We start from the raw sequence: 12279 nt of genomic DNA, 5'->3' as shown, positions 1-12279 counted from the left end.
GCAGGCAGCATAGGTGGGGCCCCAATCCTGCAGGGCTTGTAGGCCATGCCAGAAGGTTCAACCTGTATTTTGTAGGCAATGGGGAACCATTGGAAGACTTGGGAGACACAGGGGAGAGAGAGGGCTGAATTGGGGAAGACAAGACAGGAGACAGTGAGTATGGCAGGGCTGATGTGGTTGCCCAGGCAACAGATGATGGAGAGCAAGGGTTGAGATAATCAAGGGGATAGAATATACAGAGCTTGATTTGGGGGCGGGGGGCGGGTAGGAGAAGATGGTGCCAAGGATGGCTTCTAAGATCCCCCTGCAGATGATAAGGTATTTAGAAATAATTTTGCCCTGAAAGGGAGCAGAGGGAAGCTCTGGGTGTGGGGAGAATATAAATGTGTTTATGAAAATGTTCAATGTGCCTCCAGGATAATAGCAGGTAGTTGTAAAGAAGAGTCTAGAACTTAGGAGTAGTTCAAGTAGTATGTTCAAACCATGGCGAAGGTGGGCTCATCTAGAGAATCCTGGGCTCTGACATTCAAGGGCTGTTTGGAGGAAGGGGAGGCCATAAAGAGTGTCATGAGGGTGGGCCCGAGGGCAAGGTCAAGTGGTGTCTTTGAGGTCAAGGTGGCAAGGAGTGCTAAGAACTGAGTGGCCATCGCTAAATTAAGGGTCAATCCTTACAAAGGACATTGGTGACCCCCGTGAGCCCAGCACAGAAGAAGGGAGGGCCAGGTGGGAGAGGCTTAAGGAGCCTGATTCCAGGGTGTGGGTGAGTCAGCGGAAGGGAGGAACTCACTGGCACACAAGATTACGAATTCAGGGAACTTGAAGGAAAGAAAAGGCATTGGCCCAGGTAGGAAGGAGAATGGATGGTTTTCTTCTTAAGATGGGAGAAATGAAATAAAATCAGGGTTAAACGCAGGTGGGGAAGAGGTAGTGGAGAGGGGAAGGCTGTCTTGGCTGATAGGCAGGCAAGAGTCCTTCAGACCTGAGGGGATGGGCCCCGAGGCTGGGAGGGTTTTATCTTGTCTAATTGGCTTTAGACAAGAGGGGAATCAACCCTCTACTACTGCAACAGGGAAAAGGAAAGGAAAGAAAGTGAAGTTGCTCGCAAGTCGTGTCCGACTCTTTGCAACCCCATGGACTGCAGCCTCCTAGGCTCCTCCGTCCATGGGATTTTCCAGGCAAGAATACTGGAGTCGGGTGCCATCGCCTTCTCCAGGGGATCTTCCTGACTCAGGGATTGAACCCGGGTCTCCCGCATTGAAGGTGGACACTTTACTTTCTAAGCCGCCAGGGAAAGGAGTACAAGTGGAAATTAAGGCTGCTAATATTTGCAGGGGGTGTGGGGCAAGAGACTGAGAGACTTTGCCTCATGGTCTTGGTTCCTACTAAGACACCAGGTCATTTGCGGAGCAGACTTTAGACTGAAGCTGGAGACAGCTCAGCACCCCTCTCAACTCAGGGCCCCAGGCATCTGGCCGGCTCTTTCCTGGCATTCCACTTGCACGTGCACGCGCTGCAACAGGAACACACTAATGGTGGGAAGGGGATGTGCTCATGGGTCAAGGCTCAGATAAAGCCTCAGAGGTGCTAACAGGTAAGATGAAGGGTCCCCTTCCACCGCCTGAGTCTAAGTGTGGAAAAGAACAATCCTGGATTTAGAATCCAGAGTTCAGGTTCAAGTTTTCACTCTGTGATTGACCAGTAATGGCCTTGGGCACCACCTCGCCTCTCTCAATCTTAGTTTCGGTTCCATAACCTGCAAATAGAGATGATTACACCTACCACTGTTGCTCTTGAGAGGATTAAGGGAGACAATAGTTGTGAAATACTTTAAAAACTGGTGGCTCAGAGGTTAAAGCGTCTGCCTGCAATGTGGGAGACCTGGGTTCGATTCCTGGGTTGAGAAGATCCCCTGGAGAAGGAAATGGCAACCCACTCCAGTATTCTTGCCTGGAGAATCCCATGGGTGGAGGAGCCTAGTGGGCTACAGTCCACAGGGTCGCAAAGAGTCGGACAGGACTGAGCGACTTCACTTTCACTTTCACTTTAAAAACTACAAAGTGCTGGCCATAAATGTCAGTAGTTTCTAAGCCAGGTAGCGTTTCTATATTTGGAAAGGGCTGCCCGAAGCAGGGCTCCATCACGGCATCTCCAGTGGACTGGAAGGCAAGCCGGGTGTGCCCAGAGCTGAGCACACCCTCATGTTCCAGGTTAGGAGAGACCGTCAGTAGAGTGGGGCAGACCTGGGAGGGAGGGGTATGTGTTGAGAAATGACTTCCTGGCAGACAGGGTTATGTCAACTCTTCAAAACCAAATTCCTGATCTTGTTTCATTCCAATCTTGCTGGTCCCAGTCCTTCCCATTCACCCAGTCATTCAGGCCCCAAATAGTAGAGTCGACCATGACTCCTTATGATCTCTCACACATGAATCTCACACATGAATCAGCAAATCTTATTGGCTCTGCCTTCAAAGTACACGCTGAACTCAGTGACCTCACACCACCATCCCTGAAGTCATGGGCCAGGGGACCGCTGGCTGTCCCCTGGATTCCTGCAGTTGTCCACTGGTCTTTCTACTGTTGCCCTTGCCCATCCTTAGTCTGGTCTCCAGAGTGATCCTTTTAAGACAAAATTAGATGATGTCATCTCCACTCCCCAGCCAAGATGGAGTCTTAGAGACCATTTACCCTTGTACTTCAAACAACTGAAAAACTGGGGGAAATATATAACATGGTGGTTTTCATCATAAATCACAAGAAAAAGGGGAGTAGGGGACAGTTTCTGAGAGTGAAAAAAAACAAAACTTCCACTGGCCCAGCTTACTGCTTGGAGAGAATTTCCAGACCACGGTGCAGGGAGGGGGACCCAGGCTAAGCCCAGTGTTGTCCTGAGTTGATGACAGGAGTTGAGAATTCCTGGGTCTTCCTGAGTCTTCAGCTGAGTATTGCTAGTTGGGTGTGTGAGGAAACTCTGTGAGGCTAAGGAAGAGACCAGCAGAAAGGGTTAGGGGGAATGCTTGCTGGAGCTGACACAAGGCAGCCTTTCATCTAGGGTCGATCTCACCCACTGGGCTTCCTGGTGGCTCAGTGGTAAAGAATCTGCCTGCCAATGGTGGAGACCCAGGAGACACAGGTTTGATCCCAGGATCAAGAAGATCGCCTGGAGAAGGAAATGGCAACCCACGCCAGTATTCTTGCCTGGGAAGCCCCATGGACAGAGGAGCCCGGCCGGCTATAGTCCAAAGGCTAACAAAGAGTTGGATGTGATTGAGCAAATGCAGCATCTCACTAACTACTGAGGCAATACCCTTTGAACTCTCTTCCTCGTCTCCCAGGAATCATGACATTTTCCATTCTGGTTGGTGCTGATGATCCTCCTCCCCAGCCTGTGTGAGCTCCAGGGGTTGTTCTTACCAGTCCTTTCTGGTGGTTCTTCCTCAGCCTTAGGTGGCTTCCTCACACACATGGGTTGTTCAGAAGCCAAAGACCTGAGGGGGCCCTTTGCAGCTCTCTGGAACTTTCTCTCTGGGAAGTTCTCATCTCCAGGACTTTGCAAGGTGGGCCCCATCCGCTTTGGCCTCCCTGACTCCCACTTCATCTCCTTGATTCCAGGGGGCTGCCAGGCTCTGAGTCCCCCTCCCTGCGCTCAGCGTTTGTAGGGCTCCTTTCACTGGTTTCTCCCCTCTCAGCTATCGCTGTCATGTGATGTCTGATGTCCTATGTCTGAAAACCATTTTGTATATTATTTTCCCCCAGGTTTTTAGTTGTTTCAGATAGGAGAGTAAATCCATTTCCTGTTACTCCATCTTTGTCAGAAGAAATTCATGAAAAAACTTATAATCACACAAAAACATGTATGTACATGTTTGTAGGGATTTTATTTTGTCATTGTCATCAACAAGAAGCAGTCCAAATGTCTTTCACCTGGTGAATGGATGAACAAACTATCACATCCATACAGTGGAATATTCTTCAGTAGTAAAAAGCTCCATACGTGGTATAATATTTAGAGTAACGACTAAGTAACAGTAAATGAATGTATATATTAAAACAACCTCCTGTTTTTCTAGTCATTATGGAAATGACAGGATACTGACCATGTGACATCAACAAAAGCCAGAAATCTTGCTCAATTTTAATCTTTGAATTTGGAAAATAAAAAGAAGTTCTATATGCCAGTATGGATGAATCTTAAGTGCTTTATGCTAAGGGAAAGGATTCAGACTCAAGAGGGCATCTACCATAAAGTTTCCTCTAAATGACACCCTGGAAGAAGCAAAGCTATTGGGACAGAAAATAGATCCGTGGTTGCCAATGGCAATAGGTGGGGATGGGAAAGGCTACAAAGGGCAAGGGAGACTTTTGCAGGAGTGATAGAGCCATGATTGCTTGCTTGCACACATTTGTCAGAACTGGCAGAACTCTATACCCAAAATGGTAAAGTTTACTTTATGTAAATGACATCTTAAAAAATTACCAAAAAAAAAAAAAGATGATGTCACTCTTTTGTCCAGAACTTTCCAGTTTGTCTTACTCACGCCTCACAATTGCCCAGAAGGCTCTATTGTTCTCGCTGGTGCTGCCTCTTTGATATCTTCTTTTCCTGACACGCACCTGCTGACTCATCCCATGCCAGTCTCACTGTTCTCCTTGCTGTTCCTCCAAATATCAGCCTCCTTCTGTCTCAGGACTTTTGTACATGCTGTTCCTCTACTAGAATGTTCTTCCCCAGATATCCACAGAAGTCATTCTCCTATTTCTTCTTCTGTTTTATTTTGACTGTTCGGGGTCTTCGTTGCTGCTGGGTCTTTTCTCTAGTTGCAGGGAGCAGGGACTGCTCTTGAGTTGTGGTGCGTGGTCTCCTCGCTGCGGTGGCTTCTTTTGCCGGGGAGTTTGGGCTCCAGGCGTGTGGGCTTCAGTAGTTGCGGTTCCTGGGCTCTGGAGCACAGGCTCAATAGTTGTGGCACAGGCTTAGCTGGTCCGTGGCACGTGGAATCTTCCTGGATCAGGAATCAGACTCATGTCTCCTGCGTTGACAGGGAGATTCTTTACCACTGAGCCACCAGGGTAGCCCCTCCTATTTCTTTTCATTTTATTTATTTTTTTGGCTGTGTGGTTTGTGGAATCCTAGTTCCCTCAGGAATTAAACCTGGGGCCCCCACAGTGAGACTGCCAAGTCCTACCCACTGGACTGCTAGGGAATTCCCTATTATTCTCCTATTTCAGTCAGATCTCTGCTCAAAACCCATCTCTCAGAGAAGATTCCCCTGGCTATCTTATCTACAATTACATCTTTCACACTCAGATGCTGTCTACCTATCCTGCTTTATTTTTTTCAAAGCACTTCTCTCTAGCAGATGTCTATTTGTTTACTTGTTTATTGTATACCTTCTCTAATTAGGACATAAACTCCATGGGAGCAGAGGCTGTGTCTATTCTCTGAGGAGAATCTAGACTTTCCCTGCTTTCTTTGAAGGAATAGGATTCTCAGAGGCTTGAGTGTGCCTAGAGGGAGGGCAGCCCCTCGGGGTTCAGAATGAATTGTGAGGTCAATTGTCTGGGTCCTTGATCTTGTCAGGCAGAACATTTGTCCATGTCTTTCAGTTGGGCCACAGGAAGGACAGGAGTCAAGGGCCCTGACTACTAAAAGTGTGGTCTGCCGGCCTGCAGCATGAGTGTTACTGGAGAGCTTGTTAGAGATGCAGAAGTTCAGGCCTCATCCCCAAAGCATAGAATCAGAATTTGCACCTGTAACAAGTTTCCCAGGAGATTTCTGTGCAAGTTCTAGTCCCTGGCCCAAACTCCATCCTCTTCTTGGGCACGGTCTGCAGGAGGGTGAGAAAAGCTAGGGTTTGTCTTGCCCTTGATCTCCTCTTCTTTTGGGTGTAAGATGGCCTTAATCAGCGAGTGTGAAGACCTGTGGGAGCAAGCAAGGGAGACCCGGGTTCTGTGTAGTCATGACTAAGGCAAGTACTGATCTGGTTCCTGAGATTCTAGTCCCCTTCCTGCAACATATTCACATCTCATTACAATCCTGAAAGGTAGGTAGAATTAATTCCCTTTTACCCATGTTAAAACCAAAGCACTGAGGAGGAAAAATAATTTTCCAAAGACATGTAACTATTAGCTGTGTGCCTGCTCAGTCACTCAGTCATATCTGACTCTTTGTGACCCCATGGATTGTGGCTCTCTAGACTTCTCTGTCCATGGGATTCTCCAGGTAAGAATACTGGAGGTGGTTGCCATTCCCTTCTCTGGGGGATCTTCCAGACCCAGGGATTGAACCTGAGTCTCCTGCATTTTCTGCATTGCAGGTGGCTTCTTCACAGCTGAGCCACTGGGGAAGCCCCAGCCCTATGAGGGAAGAGCCATTATTACTAGTCCCATTTTACAGATGAGGAAATAGAGACACAGGTATGATTATTGATAATTGTATAGAAAAGAGTCTGAAAAGATACACATTCAACTGAGGTCAGTGGTTGTCTCTGATGAGGCGGACTGGGGACTCAGCTGGGAATTGAAGACAAAACTTTATTCTTTTTTAAAGTAAAGCAACTATACCTCAATAAAAATTCAAAAAATGCTATAAAATTATATTTTTATTGAAGTATAGTTGATTTGCAATGTTGTGGTGTAGCAAAGGGATTCGGTTATGTATATATGCACTCTTTTTTTTAAATTTGTTTTGTAGTTGAATGGTAATTGCTTTACAGAATTTTGTTGTTTTCTGTCAAACAGCAACAAGAATCAGTCATAGGTACACCCATGTTCCCTTCCTCCTGAACCTCCCTCCCATCCCCCTCCCCCTCCCACCCCTCTGGATTGTCACAGAGCCCCTGTTTGAGTTCCCTGAGTCATTCAGCAAATTCCCATTGGCTGTCTATTTTGCAATTGGTATTGTAAGTTTCCATGTTACTCTCTCCATGCATCTTAACCCTCTCCCTCCTCCCCTCCCCCCATGTCCATAAGTCTGTTCTCTGTGTCTATTTCTCCATTGCTGCCCTGAAAATAAATTAGTCGGTACCATTTTTCTAGATTCCATATATATGTGTGTTGGTATATGATATTTATATTTCTCTTTCTGATTTACTTCACTCTGTCTAATAGGCTCTAGGTTCATCCACCTCATTAGGATTGACTCAAATGCATTCCTTTTTATGGCTGAATAATATTCCATTCTATATATGCACCACAGCTTCTTTATCCATTCACCTGTCGATGGACATCTAGATTGCTTCCATGTCTAACTAGTGTAAATAGTGCTGCAGCGAACATTGGGGTACATGTGTCTTCTTCAGTTTTGGTTTCCTCAGGGTATATGCCTAGTTGCGCAATTGCTGGGTCATATGGTGGTTTTCTTCCTAGTATTTTAAGGAATCTCCATACCTTCTTCCACAGTGGCTGTATCAGTTTACATTCCCACCAGCAATGCAAGAGGGTTCCCTTTTCTCCACACCCTCTCCAGCATTTATTGTTTGTAGACTTTTTGATGATGGCCATTCTGACTGGTTTGAGGTGGTATCTCATTGTAGTTTTGATTATATATGCACTGTTTTTAATATTCTTTTCTGTGATGGTTTATCACAGGATATTGAATACAGTTGCCTGCGCTATACAGTAGGACTTTGTTGTTCATCTATTCTATATATAATGGTTTGCATCTGCTAACCCCAACCTCCCACTCAATCCCTCCTCCACCTGCCCCCTGCCTTGGCAACCACAATTCTATTTTCTACGACTGTGTTTAACTCTTTACTTTAAACCTTTGGAGCTGGAATTTTTTATAACTATGTAACATAGATAGCATATTCAAAAGCAGAGACATTACTTTGCCAACAAAGGTCTGTCTAGTCAAGGCTATGGTTTTTCCTGTGGTCATGTATGGATGTGAGAGTTGGACTGTGAAGAAGGCTGAGCGCTGAAGAATTGATGCTTTTGAACTGTGGTGTTGGAGAAGACTCTTGAGAGTCCCTTGGACTGCAAGGAGATCCAACCAGTCCATTCTGAAGGAGATCAGCCCTAGGATTTCTTTGGAAGGAATGATGCTAAAGCTGAAACTCCAGTACTGTGGCCACCACATATGAAGAGTTGACTCATTGGAAAAGACTCTGATGCTGGGAGGGATTGGGGGCAGGAGGAGAAGGGGACGACAGAGGATGAGATGGCTGGATGGCATCACTGACTCGATGGACGTGAGTCTGAGTGAACTCCGGGAGTTGGTGATGGACAGGGAGGCCTGGCGTGCTGCGATTCATGGGGTGGCAAAGAGTTGGACACAACTGAGCGACTGAACTGAACTGAACTGAATACATTCTGGAGAGTACCTTGGACTGCAAGGAGATCCAACCAGTCCATTCTAAAGGAGATCAGTCCTGGTGTTCATTGGAATGACTGATGCTGAAGCTGAAACACCAATCAATACTTTGGCTACCTCATGCAAAGAGCTGACTCATTGGAAAAGACCCTGATGCTGGGAGGGATTGGGGTCAGGAGGAGAAGGGGACAACAGAGGATGAGATGGCTGGATGGCATCACCAACTCGATGGACATGAGTTTGAGTGAACTCCGGGAGTTGGTGATGGACAGCAAGGCCTGCGTGCTGTGATTCATGGGGTGGCAAAGAGTCGGACACGACTGAGAGACCGAACTGAACTGAACTGAATACATTCATAATAAACACACACATACACACAGAGTTTTGAGTCAGGTGTGCTTGCCTCTAAAATCCTTTTTCTTCGCTATGGTGTCATCCATGTCTCTCCTTTCTACTTCCCATTCTGTCCCCACTCATACTGTTCTCTAAACACAGGGCTTCTTCCTACCCCTTCCTTTGTGCTTGCTGTTCCCTCTAGCCACGCTCTCCTCCTGGGGTGGGTACAGCCTATGGTCTCCAGCTCTATTTCAGACGTCACTGTCTCATGGCATTTGTACACACTTGTATTGTGCTGTTTCCCACGCCATCCTTAAATTCTCTCCTGAGTTCCCCTAAGGGGCTGGGCTGCCTCCTCACCCTCTCCCTCCGCCTTTTCTAGTTCCTGACCCACATTCACACTCAAGGCTCCATCATGGTTTCTGTAACGACTTGCTTTTAGGTGGGGAGTTTCTAGTGTAGATGGCCCTGGACAGAAGCTGAGAGCACCACGGAGCCAGGCTCATCTTTCTGGGGTTCAGATCCCATCCTTCTTAGTGGGAAGGGGACAGGGGTCTTCTCTCCACCAACCCCCTCACCACACCCTCCCTTCCAGAGATGGTGAGGGTCACCTTTGTGAGTCTCAGTGCTAGTCACTTTATAGCTTCCTGTTGTTTCTCTCTTGAATCCTCTCCCCTCGTCTAGTGGAACCACTTATACTCCGAGGGTCAAGTGCAAAGATTGGTCCATCTCCAAACAAATCCAGATCAGTATGAGCACAAAGACTTTCAGGTTAGCTGCTGAATGTCACTCTAAAACAATCTATGCATATGTGCTTGTGTCTGTATACATCCTTACATATATTCTATATCTTTCATTATCATTCTAAGTAAATTTTTTTCTTATAATTTCTGCTTTGACCTATGAATTATTTAGAAGTGCTGTTAAACATCACATACATTTTATATTTAAAAATTACTGCTTGCTGTTATCTTATAACTTAATGGGGTTGCAATCAGAGAGTTTCATCGGCTTGATAGTCAGACCAGGTTTCTTAGAAAACTTAAGTTGTATAAATTAAAGTTAATCTTAATGCTTTTTTATGGGGTTCAGTCTCAGGGAAGTAGCATTTAGGGGGAAAGGACAGAATGGCAGGTAAAGAGAGAAAGGAAACACAAAGCGATGCAGCCCTGAGCTGACACAGCTCTATCAGCAACACGCCGCTGGTTGCTGAATCACAGGACTGTCTCTGGAGAACTAGGGCTTCTCTAAATAGTTTCATTCTGGGTAAGAAGGTAGAATAATTTATCTTCTGGCTCCTTCCTGTCTATTATTTTCCATTATTAAACATTTATCCCATAGACAATACCTTCCATATTTTACCCAGTCTTTCCAGACAGCCCTGGGAAGCAGAGCCTTGTGGGTATAGTCTGCTGGTGCTGAGTGCTGGTGGGTATGATGAAGACCTTTCAAGCCACACACCATCCCTGGCTCCAGGGGAGGTGGAGACCAACGTGGTGTTAGGAGAAGAGGTGGTGACAGTTGAAAGGGCTTTAGAACCAAGGGAATGAAAGGAACCAGAGCTGGGGCAGGAAGCCAGGCCAGTGACTTCATCTGCCGGGGTCCAGCCCCGGCTGATCCAGGGTATTCGAAGGAGAGACGGCTAGGCGACCTATTCAAATGTTAATTAGAGATAATAAAGAGTAATAGAATGAGGATAGCTCAGTAGGAAAATTTCAGTGGAGAATAGAAGCTGAGTGGCTTGGTTTACACGGAAAATCAATATAACCCGTGACACCAGGTTAGCTCTGACCACGGAGGCCGCAGGCGCCCTCTCGAATAGCAGAAGGTGCCCCACCTTAGACACCTTCTCGAGTGGGTCTTAGAAGCCCAGGCAAATAAATGGTCGCAGAGGATACCCACGCTCCAGATGGACACTCAGCTGGAAGTTAAAGGGAAGAATGACATGGGGAGACCAAGCGTTGGTGAGCAAGGCCCGTAGCTTTATTTTCAACAGGGGCTTTTATACCCTAAGTTACACATAGAGGATAATAGGGGATGCAAAGTCAGCAGTCTTTGATGCTTATCAAAAACCAGGGTTTCTTTCCTGCAAATTTATCGTATACAAATGGTTTAGGTGATTTACATCATCTTCTGGCCAGAAGGCCTATTAACATTTTATGACTCTTGACAAGGACTTATCAACAAAGACTTATTTTCTCTAAGAGTAATTATTTTAAGGTTTGGTGCCATCTTTCGAAGATAAAATTACATTCCTATAGGGCGGATGTGTAATGGGTTTACAAAGGAAAGAATTTATTACCTTAAGGGTCTAAAGTTACTAACACCAAGGCCACTACTTATTTTTTTACATAGCAACTATATTAATTAATACACATTCAAGGATACAATTCAGGGGATGTGAAAACTTGGCAACAAACATTGGCTCATCAATGAAATCTTTTACTAGTTTTATTCTGACAGTTTCTAACTCTCTGAGAGGCTCTAAGTTATTTGAATATCTTAAGCTTCCCGTGCCTCTCGAGGCTGGGAGACTGTAAACAATCGTATGCATAGCTGTAGGTGTCCAGGTAAACTTGTCAGGCGAGTTAGAGAGCCATCTGAGGGATTTGGATTTAAACACTCCTAATTGCCCAGGAACTTTATTAATTGGAGCTGTAAGTTAACTCTTTGACAGAGAGAGCGAGATGGTGGTGGGGGACAGCCCCCAGTAAAGTCAGAGGTGAGAGCACAAAGCAATAAAGTAGGCAGACTCTGGTTTTTTGGGGGTAGATGCTCGAGAATATCCGGGGGCACTCCCGAGGCTCGATCCCGCCTTTGCGTATGCCGAGCCCCCTTCCTCATGACCTTTGTCACGAGTGGAATGTCTCTCGCCGGCTCCCGGCATTCATCCAAGTGGTGAGAGGATGGGGGATGCAGACAAGGCTGAGTAGAAATTGATGGATGTGGTGGGTACCCATACTGCCTTTGAAACAGGTTGAAACTTACTTTATGAACCAGTATGGAGTTAATTTTTTTTTTTTTAACAAATGTGCTTGAGAAGGATGTTTACTTTCTAAGCATTGAGTGTAAGGTCCTACACATGTGTATTAATCAAGTATGCTAAGAATATTGTTTACACATCTATGTGTGTGTGTGTGTGTGTGTGTGTGCACGCACTCAGTGGTGTCTGACTTTTTGCAACCCCATGAACTGTAGCCTGTCAGGTTCCTCTGTTCATGGGATTTCCCAAGCAAGAATACTGGAGCAGGTTGCCATTTCCTACTCTAGGGATCTTCCTGACCCAGGGATTGAACCCATGTCTCTTGCATCTCCTGCATTGGCAGGCAGATTCTTTACTACTGAGTTATCTGGGAAGCCTTAAGCATCTATACTTCACTAATAATATTTTACCTGTTTGACCTAATAATCATTGAGAGAAGTATGCTTCAAGTTTGCTTTATGATGGTGGATTTATCCATATATCCTTGAAGTTCTTTCAGTTTTGAGATGGATTTAAAACTGTGCTTATATGGTTTTTTAAAATCTATTTACTGAGAAAAAATTCAGATATACAGAAAAGTAGGAAGAATAATAAATATCCATCACCTAGATTCCACACTTGTTGACACTTTTCTATCTTGTTTCAACTT

At 45.7% G+C, this 12279-nt stretch overlaps 1 long non-coding RNA gene across 1 annotated transcript in view; it reads left to right on the top strand.

Annotated features, from left to right (window-relative positions):
- The first annotated feature begins 599 nt into the window (after window positions 1-599).
- LOC129628759 (uncharacterized) overlaps window positions 600-12279 on the top strand; it is a 28687-nt gene continuing 17007 nt past the window's right edge. Inside the window, exon 1 of the long non-coding RNA XR_008702897.1 lies at window positions 600-844. This is a non-coding gene — a long non-coding RNA (uncharacterized LOC129628759). The remainder of the gene's footprint in view (window positions 845-12279) is intronic.

This window comes from Bubalus kerabau, chromosome 15 (genome assembly GCF_029407905.1).
Source record: "Bubalus kerabau isolate K-KA32 ecotype Philippines breed swamp buffalo chromosome 15, PCC_UOA_SB_1v2, whole genome shotgun sequence".
In the NCBI taxonomy this organism is placed as follows: Eukaryota; Metazoa; Chordata; class Mammalia; order Artiodactyla; family Bovidae; genus Bubalus; species Bubalus kerabau.
Note: the sequence above shows the minus strand (reverse complement) of the source record. Positions and strands in the feature narration are given on the sequence as shown.